The sequence below is a fragment of the Eubalaena glacialis genome, chromosome 3 (assembly GCF_028564815.1).
Source record: "Eubalaena glacialis isolate mEubGla1 chromosome 3, mEubGla1.1.hap2.+ XY, whole genome shotgun sequence".
NCBI classification, from domain to species: Eukaryota; Metazoa; Chordata; class Mammalia; order Artiodactyla; family Balaenidae; genus Eubalaena; species Eubalaena glacialis.
The window spans coordinates 25,701,586-25,712,009 of NC_083718.1; the positions used below are offsets into that span (position 1 = coordinate 25,701,586).

The 10,424-nt window shown below is 41.0% G+C and overlaps 1 pseudogene; it reads left to right on the top strand.

The window, feature by feature from the left end:
- Positions 1–9,223: 9,223 nt before the first annotated feature.
- LOC133086934 (large ribosomal subunit protein eL21-like) lies at positions 9,224–9,903 on the top strand (annotated as a pseudogene).
- The last annotated feature ends 521 nt before the right edge of the window (positions 9,904–10,424 follow it).

The window sequence follows — 10,424 nt, forward strand, 5'->3', positions numbered from 1 at the left end:
ATAGTATTGGGGCATAAATGCAGGTAGATGGGCAGGTGTAATGGTGAGAGCTTGTGCAAATTCCCTTCTGATTACTTGACTTTTTGCAGTGAAGTAGGAAACCAAGTCTCCATACAAGAGTGAGACTTGGGGAAATAGAATCAAGAATGAATGGATCGTCTGGAAGGATGGGAGAGCTAATAATTGTCCAGGGACAGACAGTGTGGCCACCCTCCTGAGATCATAAATTTAAAGAGAGACTGACTGATCAGCTGGGGTTGTTTACTCAGCCACGTTCAGCTGCACAGGTGAGGTACTGAGTAAGCAGAGAGTTGGAGTCAAACAGGATCATGGCTTAAGCCAAGTGACATGATAAAGCAAGAGCGATGTCTCAGGGTTCTGATCACAAGCATGTGCTTGTCTTCTGCTTAACACATGTGGAATTCATTTTTTGTTTTTTGCCACTCCCTTTCTACTGCCTCTTTATGTGCCTGTTGCTCCAAATAGTAGGTACAGAGAAATTTTATTCCTGTTCATTTGGGAACCTGGAAAAACACCAAAATTTACTTAAGTTCAAAGTAACCCTTCAATGAGCACATGTTGATATCATGCATTTGGATAAAGAGATGTATATGCCAGTAAAATAACTAAGGATGCTGGGCTCCAGCTCTTTAGCAGGAAAGAGAGATGAAAAGGACATCATTCAGGGAAGTAAACTTAGTTTGTTTATTGGGCTTTTATTATTCCTTTCAGTCTATATCAGGGTTTCTCAATCTTGGCACTATTGACATGTAGGGCCAGAGAATTCTTTTGTTGTGGAAGCCTGTCCTGTGCATTGTAAGGTGTTTAGCAGCATCCTTGGCCTCTACCCACTAGATGCAAATTGCAGCCCCCAGGTTCCAACAACCAAAAATATTTCCAGATACTTTGGGGTGGCAGTGGAGGCAAAAATCACCCCAGTTGAGAACACTTTGGCCACCCAACCCTTGCTAATGCTTAGCAAGACGAAATGTGAAGTGAGATTGGTAAACTCGCACGTATCTCCTCATTACAAGTGTCCAGACACTAGTTTGGGCCCAGCTGGGAAAAGGAAGTCAGATACATTGGAAGCTTATCAGGGTGGTATATTCACTGAACCAGAATATATTCTTGGCCACATGACACTTCAGGTAAACACTTAAAATATTTTTCAGGGTAAAAAAAAATAGGGTGGGAAACTTAGGTCTCCCAATTGTTTGTTGGTTTGATGGTTAATTTTATGTGTCAACCTGGCTAGGCTACAGTATCTAGTTTGGGTCAAACCGGAGTTTAGATTTTGTTGTGAATGTATTTTTTAAATTCAATTTAATTGAATTGAATTTTATCTTATTTTATTCTTTATTAAAGTATAGTTGATTTATAATGTTGTGTTAGTTTGAGGTGTACAGCAAAGTGATTCAGGAATACATATATATATATATATTCTTTTTCAGATTCTTTTCTCTTATATATTATTACAAAATATTTGTATAGTTCCTTGTGCTATACAGTAGGTCTTTGTTGGTTATCCATTTTATATATAGTAGTGTGTATATGTTAATCCCAAACTCCAAATTTATCCCCTGTCCACTTTCCCCTTTTGGTAACCATAAGTTTGCTTTCTGTGTCTGTGGGTCTATTTCTGTTTCATAAATAAGTTCATTTTTATCTTTAAAAAAAATTTTTTTTTAGATTCCACATGTAAATGATATCATATGATATTTGTCTTTGGCTTACTTCACTTAGTAGGATAATCTCTAGGTCCATCCATGTTGCTACAAATGGCATTATTTCATTCTTTTTTATGGCTAATACTTCATGAATGTATTTTTAGAAGAGATTAACATTTAAACCAGTAGACTTTGAATAAAGCTCATTACCCTCTAGAATGCTGTTGGGCTTCATCTAATCCGTTGAAGGCTTTAAGAAAAAAGACTGAAGTCCCCTGAGGAAGAAGGAATTTGGCCTCCAGACTGCCTTTGGACACAAGATTGTAACATCAGCTCTTCCCTGCATCTCCAGACTGTTGGCCTGTCCTGCAGATTTTAGACTTGTTAGTCCCTGCAATTGAGTGAGTGAATTCCTTAAAATCTCCCTCTCTCTCTTTCTATCTCTCCACACACACACACACCCTATTGCTTCTGTTTGTCTGGAACCCTGACTAATATGATTGGTTTCCCTCAAATGAAACATGTTTGAATCAAACCAATTAGATTTCCTAGGAAGCACCCTCTGGATACCTATTAGTATCCCCATGATGGCCCAGCCACAGCATCAGTTAGGAGAACTACGTTACAATATTGGGGCATACACAATTCAAACTGAATGGGCCAAATGACTTTTTTTTTTTTAACAGAAGACATCAGGAAGGCCTAGGGAAATATTAGCAAAGAGTTTTGCAACGATAGATGTATGAGCCAGCTGGAACCATCCTCAGTAACAACCATCATATAAAATCATGATGAAAAATCTCAGAACAATTTGCTTGCTGGCGACTAAAGGCCTAATGACTTTTAATGGACAATGTACAGATAACAAAGAACTTCTCAGGGTGGGCATGCATGGTGCTACTTCAGTGGTTCTCCAACTTGAACATATATCAGAATCACCTGGAGGTTTTGGTGAAACACATTGCTGGGCCCCATCCCCAGAGTTTCTGATTCCATAGGTTTGGGGTGGGGCCTGAGAATCTGCATTTCTAACAAGGTCCCAGATCATGCTGATGCTGCTGGCCTGAGACCACACTTTGGAAACCACTGTTAAAGATGATTGCTTCAAGAGAAGAACTAGAAGGAACAAGGATGAGAGACTTGCATTTGGCGGGTATCTTTAGCACTCACCTGGACCCCACATCTGAAAGTGCTAAGTTATTTCAACACAATGATCATTTATTGAGCATCTGCTAGGTACAAGCACCAAGCTAGGTGCTGGGGATATTAAAAACATCGACACAACCCCTGCCTTTTGCTCCGTTCCCCCTACTCACTTGACTGACAAGGTAATCTAGACCATTACAAGATCCTTATTGAGTGTACACCACCCTCCATAATCTGGCACCAAGACCCTGTCAGCAGCACAGCTCAGAAGAAAAGGGAGAAAAAAAGAAAGAAAAAAAAAATTAAAATAATAATAAATTTTAAAAAATAATAATAATAAAAAGAAGAGAGCAACCAAGCCAATAAACAAATCCACCAATGATAACAAGCACTAAAAACTATACTAAGATAAACATAAAAATCAGAAACAAATCAGTCGCAGACAGCAAACCCCAAGTCTACAGTTGCTCCCAAAGTCCACTGCCTCAATTTTGGGATGATTCATTGTCTATTCAGGTATTCCACAGACGCGGGGTACATCAAGTTGATTGTGGGGATTTAATCCACTGCTCCTGAGGCTGCTGGGAGAGACTTCCCTTTCTCTTCTTTGTTCGCACAGCTGCTGGGGTTCAGCTTTGGTTTTGGCCCCACCTCTGCGTGTGGGTTGCCCTCAGGCATCTGTTCCCGCCCAGACAGGATGGGGTTAAAGGAACGGCTGATTAGGGGGCTCTGCTCACTCATGCTGGGGGTGGGGGTGGTACGGTAGTTATAACTGTATTGCAGGGCGAGCCTGAGGCAGCAGAAGCCAGCGTGATGTTGCAACAGCCTGAGGCGCACTGTGTGTTCTCCGGGGGAAGTTGTCCCTGGATCACAGGACCCTGGCAGTGGCAGGCTGCACAGGCTCGTAGCGGGTGTGAATAGTGACCTGTGCTTGCACACAGGATTCTTGGTGGCTGCAGCAGCAACGTTAGGGTTTTATTCCCATCTCAGGGGTCCGAGCTGATAGCCACGGCTCGCGCCCATCTCTGGAGCTTGTTTAGACGGTGCTCTGAATCCCCTCTCCCTGTGCACCCCAAAACAATTGTCTCTTGCCTCTTAGGCAGATCCAGACATTTTCCTGGACTCTTTCCCAGCTGGCTGTGGTGCACTAGCCCCCTTCAGGCTGTGTTCACGCAGCCAACCCCAGTCCTTTCCCTGGGATCTGACCTCCAAAGCCCAAGCCTCACCTCCCAGCCTCAGCTCCCAGAGCCTCCCAGACAAGCCTCTCAAGCTGGTGAGTGCTGGTCAGCACCGATCCTCTTTGCGGGAATCTCTCTGCTTTGCCCTCTGCACCTCTATTGCTGCGCTCTCCTCTGTGGCTCCAAAACTTCACCCCTCCACCCCCCGTCTCTGCCAGTGAAGGGGCTTCCTAGTGTGTGGAAACTTTTCCTCCTTCACAGCTCCCTCCCAGAGGTGCAGGTCCCATCCCTATTCTTTTGTCTCTGTTTTTTCTTTTATCTTTTGCCGTACCCAGGAACGTGGGGATTTTCTTGCCTTTTGGGAAGTCTGAGGTCTTCTGCCAGTGTTCAGTAGGTGTTCTGTAGGAGCAGTTCCACATGTAGATGTATTTCTGATGTATTTGTGGGGAGGAAGGTGATCTCCAAGTCTTACTCCTCTGCCATCTTGAAGGTCCCCCTCGCATTTCATGAAAATGTGGCTCCTTTCTTGTCCATATAATTGACGTAATGTGTCGCTCAAGTTCTCACTCTCAGTAGAATTGGGAAGTAAAACGGTCCATTAACGTTACTCCTTTTCTTCCAGTTGTAAGACACTCTTCCAGGGTAGAATAGTAACTTCTGGCTAAGCGAGGCCTCTTTGGGGTAATGGCAGATTGTTAGAGGCTTCTCTCCCTTTCCACTCTCCCAGACGGTGATGCTGCGGGTGGCACCTCACATGCTATCTCCAGGCCTGGGTCTCTGTCCTAGGGAACCTACTGCGGACATGCTGGGCTCACCCAGCATTTGGACCCCAGCAGGGTCTCCCAGGAGCAAGGGGTAACTTCTAGGCCATCTCCTATCCAGTTGGGATCTAATTAATTTTTAAGAAAATATATATATCATCTATACGTTGCCCAACATCCACTTACATCTAATCCTTTCACAGTATTTGCTGATTTTTTATTTAATTCTATTGAAATAAACAGATTTTAAAAATGATACCGTAAGTTAATGGGGTTTTTTTGCTGCAAAAACTACTATAATTTTATCATAGGAAAATTTAAGGAAACAGACTTTTAGTTCTGTGGCTGACAATAATGTTCCAATTCCAAAAATATACTAATGTTACTCAATGCATTTGATGTAATTGTTAACACACATTTATAGCTGGAACTAATATAAGATTTTTTTTTAGTCATATTGGCTCAATATTTCTTTAATTTAGTAGACATGTATTAAGAAATTCTTACCATTATTTATATTGTTTTGGTTGTTACACAAGTACAATCACACAGTTACTAACGTTTTATGTTCATAATTATTTATTAAAATTTAAGCATTAACTGACCACATGAGATTATTGTGTCAGTAATTAGATATGATACTGAAATGGCTATAACACATTTTTGTAAATACTGATTTTTTAATTTTATTTCCTTGTAAAATTTGAAGGTATGACAAAATATTATTATCCAAATATAAAATAAAATGAAATTTAAAATATAGAACAAAAGTTACTTGTCCTCTAATAGAAAACTTTTAATAAAATAACTATGCCATCAACATTAGGTTACTGTTATGAAATGATAATGCTGTCTTTGATCACTCTTTTCTATTTTCTGATTAATATTACAAAAAAACAAACAAATATTTTTCTTAGGGATGACCTGGCTTTCACTTTTTGCATGGTCAAATAGAGAATTCATCTCTTATGTTAAAATTTTAAGGTGGCTTTTAGAATAAGTATTTACTCCTTTTGTATAATTTTATTTCATTGTGTTTTACTTTAAGGGTAGAGAAGCTGTGCAGCCCCATAGGAGGGTTGGCACTTTGGTGATGCTGAGATGAGAAAAGGTCAAGACCTTGCAAAGTGTTAAACTCACTTTGGCCTTGGACTCTGTTCTTCTTTTGCATTGCTTCCTTAAGACTCCTGATTTCATGGCTGGTGGGCACCACTAGAGTAGCCTCATCGTGTAAGATTCAGCAAGATTTCTTAAGTGAATTCTGGGTTAGGTGAAGTTTCTTTCTTGATTATTATTATTATTTTTTTAATGTCTGTTTTCTTTCCACTTAGCAGACCATGTTCCTTGAGTCCAAGTGGCACAGTCATCTGGCAAGAATGTATTCCCAGAAGTAGAACTTTATGTGACAGCTTGAGTTGAAGGAAGGAGACGGCCAAGACCCATGTAAGATGAGAATGGTGGTCTGAGAAGAGCACTGGGATGCCCTTGGAGTAGCCCCAAGCCTGTGATGGAAGCACTCATTCACATCCCTGAGTGTTTACTGTGGAACAGGCACTGCCTCAAGACACAAAGAGAAAAGTAAAAAATAAACAGGAATTCCTGTCTTCCTGGTATTTACATTCTTTTTTTTTTTTCTTTTTTAAACATTTTGCAATTAATTTCAATTCTGTATGGTCAATTTTTTGTTTTTTAATTTATTTATTTTATTTATTTCTTTTTGGCTGTGTTGAGTCTTCATTTCTGTGCGAGGGCTTTCTCTAGTTGTGGCAAGCAGGGGCCACTCTTCATCGCGGTGCACGGGCCTTTCACTGTCGTGGCCTCTCTTGTTGCGGAGCACAGGCTCCAGACGCGCAGGCTCAGTAGTTGTGGCTCACGGGCCTAGTTGCTCCGCGGCACGTGGGATCTTCCCAGACCAGGGCTCAAACCCATGTCCCCTGCATTGGCAGGCAGACTCTCAACCACTGCGCCACCAGGGAAGTCCGGTATTTACATTCTAATGGGAGTGGAGAGGAAGCAGATGGCTAATAAGTAAATAAAGCAAACTACATTAGTGAGGAATAAGTGTGATAGTGAAGAATAAATCAGGAAATTGAATTCATTATTACTAGAAAATTGAGACATTAAAAAGTAAAGTCTGGGTTGAATCAGTAAAAACATCACATTAAAAATAGATGTAGGGCTTCCCTGGTGGCGCAGTGCTTAAGAATCCACCTACCAATGCAGGGGACACTGGTTCGAGGTCTGGTCCGGGAAGATTCCACATGCCGTGGAGCAACTAAGCCCGTGCGCCACAACTACTGAGCCTGTGCTCTAGAGCCCACAAGCCAAAACTACTGAGCCCACGAGCCACAACTACTGAGCCTGTGTGCCACAACTACTGAAGCCCGCATGCCTAGAGCCTGTGCACCACAACAAGAGAAGCCACCACAATGAGAAGCCCGTGCACCGCAACGAAGATTAGCCCCCACTCACCACAACTAGAGAAAGCCTGAGCGCAGCAACGAAGACCCAACTCAGACAAAAAAAAAAAATAGATGTAAAGTAGATGAGGTTACTAACCATACAAATAGTTCAGGGAAAAGTGTCTAAACAGAGGAAGCAGCCAGTGCAAATGCTCTAGTGTTTGAGAAACAATAGGGCAGTCTGAAGGAGTCCCAATACACAGAGGCTACTGGGAAGATATTGTTAGGGAGGCATAGGTGTTAGATTCCCCTTAAAGCTATATTACCAGCTATTGCATTTACTGTGAGTCAGGGGGAAGCTGACTTTTTGAGCAGGGAGCTGATATAATTTGATTCTATTTAACCAGATCACCCTGGGTGGAATTTTTAAAGGGCAGATTTATAAGGACAAGGACAAAATCAGGTGAAATCTATAAGGAAGTTATTGCATATTCCAGGCAATCGATGATGGTAGCTGAGAGGATTTATTGGAGGATTGAGGTGTGTATTTGAATAAATCATCAAGGATTGATGTTGGCAGGGGAGAGGACCTTGGTCCTTGTCCTCTTTGAAGAAAGAATTCCACAAAGAAACACTGTATAGCAGGCACAGAGTTTATTGGAAGCACAGTGCATGCAAATAGAACAAAGATGCAGTTAATTTAGAGCAGAAGCAAAGCAGAAATACACACCCAGAGAAGAGTATGGGCATCCTACCTAATGAGGAGAGTGCCAGAGAGGTGATTTAAATCACTTATATAGGGGGGTTCTTCCCAGTCTTTGTTCTCCTCTGGCCAATTACCTCGCTTCTTTTCCCACATATGACCTGTCCCAGTGCCCTGCCCGACACGTGTGCACATCTTTTACCCAAAATGGATTCCAGTTCAAGGGCCTATGGGAGATTGATAGCACCTACTATGGAGTAACGCCCTCTCCCTTTTTGAACACTGAGGAGTCTTTCTGTGCATGTGCACTGAGGGATGTCTCCTTGACCTCAAGAGTGATAGACGTGGTCATCTTATCTCTTTACTCCAGCAGAGCTCAGCTTCTGCCACTAACTTTGTCCTTGAAAAGGACAAAGCTCCTTTGTGTCAGGGCAAACAAAGCTCCAATTCACTCCACTTGACAGACTCCAGCTCTTCAACCCAGGGACCCATCTATCTCCTACCTCAGGACGAAACCAAGTTTTTTGTCCTGAGCAACTAAAAAGATAGGTATGGGGAAAGTCATAGCTGATTTTAGGTTAAAGTGAGAGAAAGAGGTCAGAAGTTCAGTTTTAGGCATGTTAAGTTTGAGAAGTTTCTCAGAGAGCCACGTGGAGATGTTCAGAAGGTATTTAGTATATAAATCTATACAAAGATCTATATATCCATGTAGCTATGCATTTACTTACCTACCTATAAACCTATTTTATTTTAATTTTTAATTCAATTGTTTTATTTGATTATTCATTTTATATTGCTATGTCTAATGAAACTTCTTGTTTATTTTGTCTGATGCAAATTAATCAGGAATTGGCCAATTAAAAAACTTAACTTGGCAGATGCAAAGCTGACTGTTCCATTGAGATCAATGCTCACAGAAAGATTGTAAGCTAGAATAAATCCTCATTTGATATTTTAAAGATTAGGTTAATGTATATTTTCTAGAAACTAAATTTTTTCCCATGGAACAAAAATAATTGGTAACATTAAATATTCAGATAGAGATATGCTGTATTTTCCTATGTAATTCAGTAATATATTCATGAAAGTGGTATAGATTTTAGAAATACCATCCAATATTCCAAATTTCAAAACTGTATCAATCTGTAGTGAAGGAGACACTGGCTGAGTTACTGGTAGATTGGCTACCTGAATCAATCAGTATTTACTGTAGAAAAAAGACATATTAACAGTTTTTCAGCAACAGGTATCAAATACAGGGAATCAGACATTTATAAAATTGTTTAGGTACTAAAGAAATAAAAGCCAAAGGGAGAATTGTAAGTTTCAGTTTCACTCATGAGTTTTTAGCCAGAGAATCGGTAAGATGCTGCTGCTCGTCTCCCTGCTTCGTCAAGACACTGTCACCATTACTACTCCTGGCTTGCAGAGCCAGGGCAAGTGCATGAAAAATGACCTAAAGTCGCTGGGGAAAAAAACCCCAAAACCTCACTTTTAGAAAAGCATACACTTCTGGTCTTTTGGCGGGAACTGCCATCTTCCAGTAATTCACCAGAACGACCAAAACAAAGGGAAAGAGGAGAGGCACCTGTTATATGTTCTCTAGGCCTTTAGAAAACATGGATTTCTTCCTTTGGCCACATACTTGCGAATCTACAAGAAAGGTGATATTGTAGACATCAAGGGAATAGGCACTGTTCAAAAAGCAATGCCCCACAAATGTCACCATGGCAAATCTGGAAGAGTCTACGATGTTACCTGGAATGCTGTTGCCATTGTTGTAAACAAACAAGTTAAGGGCAAGATTCTTGCCAAGAGAATTAATGTGTGATAAAGCATATTAAGCACTCTGAGAGCCGAGATACCTTCCTGAAAAATGTGAAAGAAAGTGACCGGAAAAAGAAGGAAGCAAAAGAGAAAGATTTTTGGGTTCAACTGAAGCGCCGGCCTGCTCCACCCAGAGAGGCACACTTCGTGAGAACCAATAGAAAGGAGCCTGAGCTGTTGGAATCCATTCCCTGTGAATTCATGGCATGGCTGGTGTAAAGAACATAAAAGACCTGGACTGTAAAACAAACAAACAAAAACATGCACTTCTGCTCACCACTAGTACAAGAAGATTAATAGGACATCCACTTCCTTTCTACCTTCTGAACGTCATGCAAGTTTATCTCATTGGTAGAACTTAAAATCCCATCCAGAAATCTGGAGGCAAGGGAATTGAGATATGTAATTCCCAGGCTTACAGTCCTTCCACCAGAAGGGAGAGCACAGAAGGATTTTGGAATTGATGTCATTGCCAAAATTCCATTCTTTCCCACAGTTCAACCCAATGACTTATATTTTAACTTTTGAACAATGCATCATTGTTCAAAATCTGTTTCCCTTTAAACAGATTAAAAAACAGAATCTTAGTTGGCAGAAGCTAGTGCTTGTATCACACAGCTAATGGGAGGTAGAATCCTAAAATCTGCTTCCAAGTGCCACCTGTACCTGACAACGCCAGGCAAAGTGTTTATTTTTGTGTTGCACAAGTGTAAGGACCATAAAATCTAGATTAACTTTAT